At 41.1% G+C, this 12,394-nt stretch overlaps 1 long non-coding RNA gene across 2 annotated transcripts; it reads left to right on the forward strand.

Moving 5' to 3' along the window:
* Nucleotides 1-2,485: 2,485 nt before the first annotated feature.
* On the forward strand, nt 2,486-7,531 carry LOC145437089 (uncharacterized). 2 transcript variants are annotated; one of them, XR_013914573.1, is made up of 4 exons: nt 2,486-3,444; nt 4,489-4,566; nt 4,747-4,853; nt 6,616-7,531. It is a non-coding gene; the product is annotated as an uncharacterized LOC145437089 (long non-coding RNA). The 2 variants fall into 2 exon arrangements; XR_013914572.1 differs by lacking the exon at nt 6,616-7,531 and having other exon boundaries at nt 4,747-6,603.
* The last annotated feature ends 4,863 nt before the right edge of the window (nt 7,532-12,394 follow it).

Consider the following 12,394-nt stretch of genomic DNA (forward strand, 5'->3'; position numbering starts at 1 on the left):
ATTTATTCCTTGTATATGTGGATAAATGGGCCAATAATGTATCGATTCAGCAATCCGGCCCGCCAAGTACTTAATTTTCCTATATCCGGCCCGCCGACTGGAGAAGTTGCCCGCCTCTGCTCTATACGCTACTATACTATATAACGTTTGAATAAACCACTGTATTGAGAATATCAGTGGCGGCTCGTCCTATAGGGCAACTGGGGCATTGCCCCACCTAAAATTCTGTTCAATAACAATTTAACCATTTATAGACGCACAGCAATCAATATATACCGAGATCACAGCGAAACCCGCGTTCTTCTTGTGCTTTCGCTTGCAAACGCCCATACATAGCGAAGTCTCTGCGAAAATCGAATTATCTTCTGTGTTTTCGCTTTGTGAATGCCTAGCCGGGGCTTGCCCCGGTAGCGCTCATAACAAGCTTTCACTATCTATTCTCTCAAAGCCGCGCACAATAAAGAAACGGTGATTTACTCTCTCCTATTCGTAAAATGGCCGAGCAACCGGGGCAAATATGCCTACTCGCCCCGAAGGTGTGATGTAACAATCGTATCTATATCTGAACTCGGTTACCGTAATATGCGTTAAGTCGACCTTTGCTGGTATAGGTCGATTTTGACGGTGTTTCGCACCATGATAATTCTTGAAACTTGGTATGATATGTCGTGAAGGTAGTATTTAACACTGCTCCAAGTTTCAGGCTTGCTACTTAAAGATAATGGTAGTAATTCCGTTTCCGAAGTTCAGTGTGTGCTGATCTATCATGTACATAGTACAGCAAACGGATTTTACTCAAAAGCCGGTATTGGTCTCCATTGATTTTGACGATGTTCTATACCGAGATCGGTCATGACATTTGGCACGGTAAGTGTTAGTATCGACCGATGTAACAAGTTTTAAGTTTGTCACTGAACTATGTGGGTGGTAATTTCGTTTCCAAAGTCGAGTAAGAGCTGACTCTTCATTTATCGCCAACAAATTTACGCAAAAACCGTTATTGGTCTCTATTGATTTTAACGATGTTCCATACCTAGATCTGTCATGAGCTTTCACACGGTATGTCTTGATTTTAGTATCGAACGCGGTGCCAAGTCTTAAAGTTGACACTCAATGATTGAGGCAGTTATTTCGTTTTCGAGGTCGAGTATGGTAGAGATGCGCGCTGATCTGATACTTAGCCTACCTACGTCATTGCGGATCTGACGCAAAAGCCGGTGTCGGTCTGTGCTAATCTATAGTCTGCGTTCCATAACGAGATCGGTGATGATATTTCCAATGGTATATCTCGATGATCGCATGAAACAGCTAACCAAGATTCTCGGTTTGCATTCAAGTATTCGCATAATTTTATGTTCGCCAATGTCCATTTCACTGTGAAATTGTGGCCTTCAAACCATTTGCTTACAATCCCCTGTCAATTCCCAGCTAACACATAATTGCCTAGGGCTATCCAAGCAGTGTCCGAGTGTCCCAGTGTCCGGTTGGACAGACGTTGGCTAATACTTGGCTATCCACGTTGGAAAATGTCCGGTTCGGATATCCTAGGACATACATACAGAAAATCATTTCGGATAGTCCACTAAAAGTCCCAATTAAATTTCCAATGGATATCATAATCTGACAGTGTGCGGATATCAAGATGTTGTATCAGCTAAAAAGTCAACCACTCAAGTTCTTGCTGATAAGGGCACATATTTCATCCTTTCAAAATGTTTCAAGAGTACAGTTCGAAAGAAAATCGCACATTTACACACCGATATTCGGGATAGTCCACTGAAAGCGCGAATCAGAATTCCAATGGATATCATATTCGGACAGTGTGAGGATAGCTCCATTTTGTTTCAGCTATAAAGTCAACCTCTCATTAACTCCCGACGCTGATATGCACAAATTGCACACATTCAGTATTTCAAAATATTTCAATAGAATTTGAAGGAAAATCGTCACTGGACGTGATTCTTCATAGCGACGTCACGTAACCGGATTATGCATGCTGGCATTGAACGGTCAATATTCACTGTCGGGCCTACATTTCAAGCTTTTAAACATTGCCATTTCTGTGCCATTTTAGCTGTCGTGTTGCTGTTTGTTCCTGCGGTGAACATTCGCAATTCCGAAAGATGTTACGAACTTTTCGCGTGCGTCATGCCGTGAGATGTTTAGCGTTTTTCACTTGAATGCGTTCAATGGGTCGGCAGAAATGGCGACTGCGCACAGTGAATCTGACTTGATCGCCATATAATTTACAGGGATTATATGCTGGTATATTGAATAGTTAATGGTATACTCTATTATCGACTTCGATAATCGTACATTCTCTTTCGTACTTTTATTTCGAGCATGTAATAAACTTTACAATTTGACAATTACAATTTTTGTACCTCATAATGTTTTACCGATGTTATATAGCTAAGTGATGTTACCCCACTGAATACCACTCAACGATTGACGAGCTTTCCTCGTGCGTCGTGCGTCGTGCGTCGCGCCATGCCTGAAGTGAATGAGATCATTAGCCTTTTTCATCCATATGCGCAGTGGCGCATTGCGCAGCGAGCCCAGTTCACGTGATTCAAATTTTCGTCTGGGAAGTTTGAACCGTGATTCTTTGAAGTGAATTGTTGTCAGCGGCGAGAAGCATTTTCGACATTTGCTGTGTGCCACTTAGCTCGGTGATTACCTAACCGTAACCACTGGTTGTAGCAGTGTAGTCAGTCAATGATAATGATACGGTTATAGTCAGAAGTGGCGTATGTGCACAACGAAAATGCGCTTGGTTATTGAATCCCTATATAGTATTAAAGAGCTATTATGACGGATGTTCGGTATAGGTAGGTAGGTAGGTTTAGAGTTGATACTTTTATAGTACGTCCTTTTATTGTAACCAAACCTGATTTCTTGATCAACATAAGGTAAGAGTTACTGTTTTGTGATTTATGACTGGAAATGGATTGGAAGGTACAGAAACATTTGACTGACCGCAAGCTATCAGAATTTTTGAATTAGACCCGTAACCCAAATTGAGTGATAGACATCCCTACTCAAGAGTCGTGGTTGCTGGTATTTCAATCATGATATTAATGCTTGGCTTCCAAATTGTATTATTGAAGTACCGATATTCAATTCTACCCAGCCCTATATATATATGGTTTGAGTACTATATTGCAATACTAACTTGGATAGCTCGGCATCGGATGCGGGGAAAAGACGACGGATACGAAGATCTACCAAATATGATTCCGATTCAAGGTCTGATTCGGGTGGTCACGAGAAGATTCGAAGAAAACGCACATGTTCCACTGAAACCAGTGATACTGATCTTGCTGAAGCTCAGGCGAAACAGTTCGAAAAGAAATCTCAGCATCTTGAAGAAAAATGAAGGAAGAAATCTGCCAGTAATGTCGTGATTTTACGGACAGTGCATCACCAATTTACCAAATGCAGGTTAGAGCTTAATTCCTCCATGTGGTATCAAAACAGCAAGAAATCTGCAGTTATGACCGTTTGATTTGTTAAAAATTATTTAACTCTTATATATAGTCTAGAAAGCTGAGCTGGGTATACCGTATGTAAGTTATGAATTATTTGAAATTTACTATGCTCAGCTCATGCAATGATGACTGTAGAAACTTCCAATTTGATAACTCAACATTAATGTTAGAGCAGGCGACCAGAACGAACAATTAAATTACACGGGTCTCAATCGAAAGCTACTTTCGCACTGACTCCGAAAAATGAAATTAAAATCTGGTCCGCGCACTGGAACGCCCCGGAAATCGCCCTCGAAGGGTCAAAGTCGGTATTGTTTCTATCAATGGTAACGTTGGTAGACAATGACCGTTCAATGTCTCGTACTGATTGTGACATCATTGGGCGCCCTGGCGAAGTCGCTTGCCGTGTTCCCCGTGATTCTCAGACTCAGAGTATAGCGCGTCGTATCAATCGCTGTAGCGCGAATAAGTCGTAATGTGAATAGTTTGTGTATTTTATGCGTCGTCGCGCATTCAAAAATTTGGATAAATATAACTTATAGCACAAAAGCCTGAACATATACCATATCGTAGAATTTACTATCAACGCGTATTTCTTGGTACGCAACAGGCCGATCTACAAAACAGTTTGTTCCATTGGGCACAGCGGTTCATGAATTTCATTGTAATATATATTCAGCACGACTTTGCCAAGGCGCTCAATGATGTCACAATCAGTTCTAGACATTTGATTTGTCATTGTCTACTGCCGCTACTTTGTTAGAAACAATGCCGATTTCGGATTTTAAAGGCAATTTTTGGGGGTTTTAGTGCCCGGACCAGATTTTAATTTATATTTTCTGAATCAGTGCGAAAGTAGCTTTATATTGAGACCTGTTTTATTAAATTTTGCGCTCTGTTCGCCAGCTATAAGATTACCATTATTTGACTGCGTTTAATCAACCCATGCCCGTTATTGCGTGTTTGAGGTGCCACTGACTGTTATTTATCTGTTCAGATACGTTGTCTCAGCAAGTAGCCCTTCCTACAGAGAGTCGTCTAGGTTCATTCTGCTGGGAATTTCCTACTGGAAATGGTGAGTATCTGGTATATTTAATTGATTAGCGCTGAGTTTCCCAATAGAGTGGCAACTGATAAAGTTGGGCAGAACTGGGAAGAAAGCTCTGTGTGCACTGAGTTTATACAAGATATTATATATCGTAGGTTGAACTAGTTGTCGTCTCTATAAATTGTTTACTATAATCTTCCTGTTTAGGTGCTTGTTGCAATATTCCTACGACTGTTCCGGAAAAGGACTACGAGATTGAAGTCAGATCGGGGTTGCGCCATGCACCATCCAAAAACAGAAATCAGCAATACGAGGTAGATGCAATATTGATTGTCTAAATATATTGCGCAGAGGGGATAATGGTTTTATTGCATAACCATACTCATAGGCGCCGACTTCTATTTCTACATAGGGTGACCAGATGAAACAAGGGAGGGGTTTGAAATTACTTCAAATTTACCAAGTTAGCATCATTTATTACGGTTAAGTACATGCATCTTCTGATGTTTCAGTATTAGCGCGAATCAATTACGTTAGTTCGCGTCTGTTCGTGGCCAATTGCGCAGATTCAGGTTTATTCAATTTGACGCTGTCAGTCTTAAGCCAGTATAACATAACAATCAAACAAGTAGAGATAGCAGGCAAATCATATGATGCCTGTAGCAGACGCTATAGTTTAGGCCAGCGATGTTATCACATGCGCCAGTCCTGCTGTAGACTCGATAAATCAGGCTGGTAGCGATATCAGGCATGGTTTGAAATTCGATCCGCGATATGGTTGAGCTCGAGTCCGTCCAGCAATGAAGTTTATTGTATTGGAAAATAGAAGGTTCCCGTTCGAACTAATCGAATAAATTCAGAATTTACGCCACAGAAAACCTTGTGTTGCATCACTATTTGACAACGTAATTCAACGCCGTGCACTGCACAATGCGCAGTATTATCAACGAATCAAACACCGACAAGTGACATCGAGGAAATGCGAGTGTATAAACCAGACAAGAATTAGTAGCGTACAGATGATAGCAGACGAAAAAGCACGCATCCGAGGCCTATGATACGAATATTGTAGGCCTCGCCTGGCGCATCTAATCAGTAATTCACCAACTTGAATACAGCACAATGGGTCGGAACCTAGTCTGACAACACGACAAATGCCTGTCGAAATCCCGGGTTACAATTTATTGGGGCGTTTCAAGCATTAGTTTGTCGCCGCCTACGAAGCTGCGTATTCAATTATTTGCGTGTGTATCGGTTAATGGTAAATAGTTGGCATTTACGCGATATCACGGATTTGCTCATTGACAGCGCTGATGTCGTATCGAAATGACTAGACAATAGAGACATACGAAAATTTGAAATCGCAGACGGCGGGCGTTTCAGCATATTGAATGGGGTGCCACCCCGTAACTCGGCGCCTATGACCATGACCATACTCATATATTTACCCTTGTTTTACCTATATGTCAGTTTTTTTTTTCATTTTCGTTGTCGTTAATATTAGTGTGAAAAGTAGTTTATTTGCAAAGTATATCACCATCATTTGAACGTGTCTATTAGCTATTTCAATGAAGTCTACTAATTTCCAGCTAATCCGTGTCACATCTTTTATTCGTCAACTGGCGATGTCTTCATCCAAACTCTACCATAGGCCCCTGTAAAGATGGAAATGCGTGGGAAAAAGCATTCCTACATCTTAGGCATTTTTGATCATGTCGTAGTGGTGAAATTTTCCACCGTAAATACTATTATTTGAAAAATGATGGAAATTTCTAATTGGATGACCTCAGCATCTGCGAATTGAAATGAGTCAAATTTTTTGTGCAAGGTATTTTAGGTAACCTAATGATTTGCCAGCTAAGCCAATCAAATTTGAAAAAAGTTTTTTTTGAACACCCCTAGTGTCCACTGTTCCATAATGATCATAAATTTTAATATTCATGATTTGTGCGTTTATGCATAGTATGCTGTACTTTATCAGTGTTTGAATGAATTTTGCAAGGCGTTTGGAATTGGTAGCATTTTGAAGGATCGTTTCATGTTCGCTTGTAATGATTTTCTTGCTAATTATTTTAGGACAAGAATGCAGAACAAGTCCATATCCTGTCTCAGTCTTTCGCAGACAAGGAAGAGGATGCAGTATAAAGTCATTTCCCTCATACCAACTTTTGACCTCGTTGCAAGTTGAACCTGTATGAAGATTGAAGATATTTCCAGCTAGAGAGATTGTTGGTTGCAAGTGTGCATTTCTTGCTGTGGAATTTTTTACAAGTTACAGTTGAATCTGCTGATTATTATTTTCATCCGCTCTAGACACGGTATATACGATCAAAAAGGGGTGAAAGTGAGTCATCCTTGCTGCTCAAGTAAAGGTGGATCTGAAATTGAGACTACTTGAGTATTTTCCAAAAGTAGAACGAGTCGCACACTTGCAGGTTACTGCAGTTGGTAGAGGCCGCTTTCAAAATTGCAGGATGTACGCGAAAAATATATGATGGCACTCCAATTATAGTGCGATTTCTAAATTGCATTCACTATTTACTACATTATAAGGGCTATCTAACTGGTTATGTCTGGAAAACCTAAGTAGAAGTAGTAAAAAAACATGCAGTACAAGTAGGCGAAACCCGAGTAGAAGTGCTTTGTTTGTTATACTGCACCTTGCTCAATGTGTGACAGGGTTGCCCGACATATGAGCATGCGACACAATGGAAAACGACAGTTCAGCATGGAACACATCAGCATGCGTCACTTCAGCATGTGACTGTATAACCCCAAAACTTACCCTAACCCGAAACATAGACTAACCTAACCTAACCTAGCCTAACCTAACCTAAACCCTAACCCTAACCCAACCATAAACCTAACCTAACCTACCCCTAACCCGTAATTTAACCCACATGCTCATGTGTCGCATGCCAAATTGTCGCATGCCGAAGTGTCGCATGCTGTAATGTCGCATGCTCATATGTCCACGGACCGTGTGACAGATCTGCACATAGAGGATGTCATAACGAGCAATTGACCAGAATAAAACTTCTTGTTTTTTATTGTATCTCTATTCGTATTACATCTTCACCTTCAAAACTTGCCATCTTAATTCTTGAATATCAACGTCGGATATTTCCCTAGTGTGCAACGGTGCATGTCTTTTTACTGTCATTGAAGAACTTCAACCTGCCACTTTCGAATTTTTTTCCTATGGTATTCTCATATAGTGAACGTAATTTTGCAACTTGATTTGACAGTTGTTGCTTCGACTCGATGCTGTGCTTTTTTTACTGCACTGCAATTTTTAATGTATCGCTATGTCTTGTTGGCATAATGATTTTCAAAACTTGCCAGCCTCTGTTTTTCTGATACATTTGTGTATGTGCATTAGGGCTCTTCAAAAATGGCTTTTTTTTCTCAAATCGTACTGGCTACTTGATAAAATTGTTAGGTTACCTAATTTAAGCCTACACACAAAATTTGGTTCAATTCCAGCCAGTAACCGCTTTGCTACAGGAGAAGAAAGTTTCTATTTATTATATAAAAATAAATAATGAAAAATTTGAAAATTTTCTGTTCACCCCATGAAAGTGTTAGGCTGTCTATAGAAACGATGCTCACCAAATTTGGTTCAATTCCAACCAGTGGAAGCGGAGTTACTGCCGTCGAAAAATTTGGGTTTGAATAAAATAGTGATTACGGTGACCGATTCTTTGTATATTTATTATAGTTGTGCTCACCGTAAATACTATTTATTCAAATCCAAATTCTTCGACGGCAATAACTCAACTTCCACTGGTTGGAATTAAACCAAATTTGGTGAGCATCGTTTCTATAGACAGCCTAACACTTTCATGGGGTGAACAGAAAATTTTCAAATTTTTCATTATTTATTTTTATATAATAAATAGAAACTTTCTTCTCCTGTAGCAAAGCGGTTACTGGCTGGAATTGAACCAAATTTTGTGTGTAGGCTTAAATTAGGTAACCTAACAATTTTATCAAGTAGCCAGTACGGATTGAGAAAAAAAGTCATTTTTGAAGAGCCCTAATGTGCATGTGTAATGCAGTGCGTGTCTTGTTTTATTCTCATAGGCAGAATTCTAGGTAATTGCTTCGACCTATCATAATTTTTCAACACTTGTCCGTGTGTCGTATTCTGTAATCCTTCCAGTGTGCATGCTTCTTTACCTTGATTGATTGACAATTATTGTTGCTTTGACTCAATGCTGTGCTTTACTTTGCTGCAGATTTTATTATTGCCTATAATGATTTTCAAAACTTGCCAACCTCTGGTATTTCTGATAAGTTGTGTATGTGTGGTATTCTGTAATCCTCCCAGTGTACATACTTCGTAGTCATCATATTTTTAGCCTGATTGATTAATTGATCGACTGCTTGTGATAGTTTTGAGTCCACCTGTTGCTTTATTGTATGTCTTGAACTTGAGTGAGTGATTGATTTTGACGTGATTTAGAGCCGTTGTTAATTTTACTCGTTGCTGCTTAGTTTTTCTTGTTGACAATTCGATAATATAAGCTTTTTGCCTGAAAATCAATCTTGTGTAAGTGTATTTGTGCGTCGCCTAACCTGTGGTAAGGAAATATGCAGGTCCAGGAGCTAGCTAGTATTCAGAGGGTTGATCAGTGGATAGTCTATGGATATCGGTCCCAACCGGAATTTGTCCCTACAGTGGCCAGGAAGTGACTCAGAAATGACTTGATGGATGGTCAGTGGTCACCCACTGGATAACACCAGGAGTCGACACGCTCGGTGCAACCGGATGGCACTAGGTTGAATCTGGGCCAAATGACAAGTTATCCGACGGATATCCGCTTGCCGTAATGTGTTTGCTGGGTTGCGATAGCTATTTCATTTTCGATGTCGGCTAACAGCTGATCATTCGATCAGCCTATTCCTCGATCTATTTTACTCAAAGTTCGGTGTTCGTCTGTTTGCATTGATTTTGACAGTGTACCATACCGGAATGGGTTATGAGATTGCGTATGCTACTTCTCGATGATTTCTTGTAACAGTATACTAAGTTACGGCTTTTATTCATGTATTTATATATTAATATATTTTCCAACGGCGATTTCGCAGCAGACTTATAGACAGTAAGCCGTATGTGTTGTGTCACAGTCTCCAGTTTCAAGGCCAAAATGTCCTACGTTGTTCCGAGACCGAAGTTCCGAGGCTGCTGTCCTTAGTTCTTCAAAGACCATTCAAATTGATGTTCTGGATCAATATGACAGGCCCAATCTATGAGATAACAATTGCGTATGTGTCCGAACTCGTTGACCTTTCCAGTTAGGCTTACGCAATCTCTCGAGTTCTAGTCATTGGAATTAGTCAGGTCAAGTCAAGTGCGAACATGAATCGTATTGAATCTTTATTCCGTACGTAGTTTATGCAGTTGCCTTTAGAGCGAAAATGAGAGGTCTAGAAGTTGTCCAGTCTATTGATCCAATCGTACGCCGGGTGCCTCCGCTTTGGTTGCCTATTATCACCTGGTCGTAACCAGAGATGGCCACAGTCCGGTTCAGGAGCAGGAGCAGGATTTCAATGTTTTTTTACCTGGCCGGACTGGATCCGGATTTCGAATTTGGGGTGACGGTCGGATTTTAGGGTCTATCGATTTGCGTAATCTATAACTCTACCATGAAATCAAAACGCATGCTACTAAGGATGACCTGATACTTGATTCGTGGCATAGGGACGATTCTTAGTTCACGTACATTTTGTAAAATAATCCTTTGATTAAAAATAAATGAATAAAACATGTTACCACACTTCAAGTCACGGCTCACCGGCAAACCTCTCGCGGCACCTACGTTAAAATCACTGTTGTCGGGAAATTCATGTGACCATCATAAAGTTACTTTTTTACGTTGGAAAACGCCATTGTGACGTCATGTTGATAAAAGTCGCTCGCAGCCCTTGCCCCACCACCCGATATTGTCACGAGCCGCCACTGGAGAATATATATCTGTTACGAAGAACTTCACCAAGGCAACAGGCTTCTCGAGTTAAGTATTCAAGTATAGCCGAAATACCAAGATATTTGGTTAGCTACGCTTCTAATACAGATGGACAGAGACATTAAGCTACAATTGCTGCACCGATGTCACAGTTCTTTTCGATGTTGATCTTTTTGAAGCTGCGGCCCTTTCTACTAGTTCTTTCCGTTCCTTGTGAGTGCTTTCTTGCGTCGGATCTTTTTCTGGGCTTTTTTGTCGCCGTAAGAACGGCAACCGCGGCGGAAGAGGAGCCCAGATAAACCTCCGACGGGAATCGAACTGGATCCTTCAGATTGGTGGGCGCTTATCGTAACCACTACGCTATCCCCCGTCCCCCGCAAATGATCAATGAAGCAACGTCTGGACAAGGTAGGAGAACAGTGTTAATATTACGACAAGAGGTGATTAAGTAGCCTCCTATGTCTTTTTTGAATCTGTTATAAGTAGAGCCCGACCGATATTGGATTTCTGAGCCGATACCGATAAGACCGATATCCAGTACCTCCACCGATAACCCCGATATATTCAGCCGATATTCAAAAGATATGGAATCTAGCTCAAGGACCAATTTTAACAACTCAGGAGCATTTATTTCAACAACTTTACAGCCATTGATATGCTTGAACATGAAATAAATGATCTAGGGGCTATGAAAATATATCAAAAGCACCAATCCAGCAGTTGCAGATTACAGTTCACGAAGCACAATTTCTCGGCTCTTTCTCCAAGGAATGAACTTCTGTGGTCTTCCATAAATGATGTATAAAGTACTAAACATAGTGAGCAGTCTTTCACTTGGTACCATAGTTAGTGGCACAGCAAGAATTGGAAATCTTTCTTCATTTCGGTTCCACCGCTACCTTGCAGGGGATCTTTCCTTCATGGTTTCACCAAATATTGATATTATTATTGATATTCTTCTGGCAGTGCACCTGGAGCCTTCAGCACATCGTTAACAAATAGATGAAGAGAATGTGCAAAACAACTGAAATTGTCCACGTCTGCTACTGCTCCACCTATCCCCCTTGGGCCTTGACCATGACCAGCATTCGGCGCTTCTTCGATATACGCCCCAGATCGAAACAGTGCTACCCATGACACCAACAAATGTTTCACATGAACACAATAAAATTTATAAACGTCAAAATAAATTGTTTTTTGCCTTTGTTGTGGAAGGGGAATATTATGGTTGGAGGAGAGGGGGATATTAGGGTTGGGGAGGGGGATATTAGGGTTAGGGTTAGAGCTGGGTTAGGAAATGGGGATATTAGGGTTGGAGGAGAGGGGGATATTAGGGTTGGGGAGGGGGATATTAGGGTTAGGGTTAGAGCTGGGTTAGGGTTAGGAAATGGGGATATTAGGGTTGGAGGAGAGGGGGATATTAGGGTTGGGGAGGGGGATATTAGGGTTGGAGGAGAGGGGATATTAGGGTTGGGGAGGGGAGATATTAGGGTTAGGGGATGGGTTTAGAGTTAGGGTTGGAGCTGGGTTAGGAAATGGGGATATTAGGGTTGGAGGAGAGGGGGATATTATGGTTGGAGGAGAGGGGGATATTATGGTTGGAGGAGAGGGGGATATTAGGGTTGGGGAGGGGGGATATTAGGGTTAGAGGATGGGTTTAGGGTTAGGGTTAGAGCTGGGTTTGGGTTAGAGCTGTGTTAGGGTTAGGGTAACCCAAGAATAGGTTTGGACTGCGGGACATGATATTCCACACTCTCCCGACCTTAATATCCCCAACCCTAATCTTGGGATACCTAACACCAACTTTGACCCTAACCCACCTGCAACCCTAGTATCCACCTTCCCCAGCTCTAATCCTGGAATACCCTAACACAACCCTAATA

The sequence above is a fragment of the Botryllus schlosseri genome, chromosome 4 (genome assembly GCF_051294905.1).
Source record: "Botryllus schlosseri isolate E-star chromosome 4, Bs_hap1, whole genome shotgun sequence".
NCBI classification, from domain to species: Eukaryota; Metazoa; Chordata; class Ascidiacea; order Stolidobranchia; family Styelidae; genus Botryllus; species Botryllus schlosseri.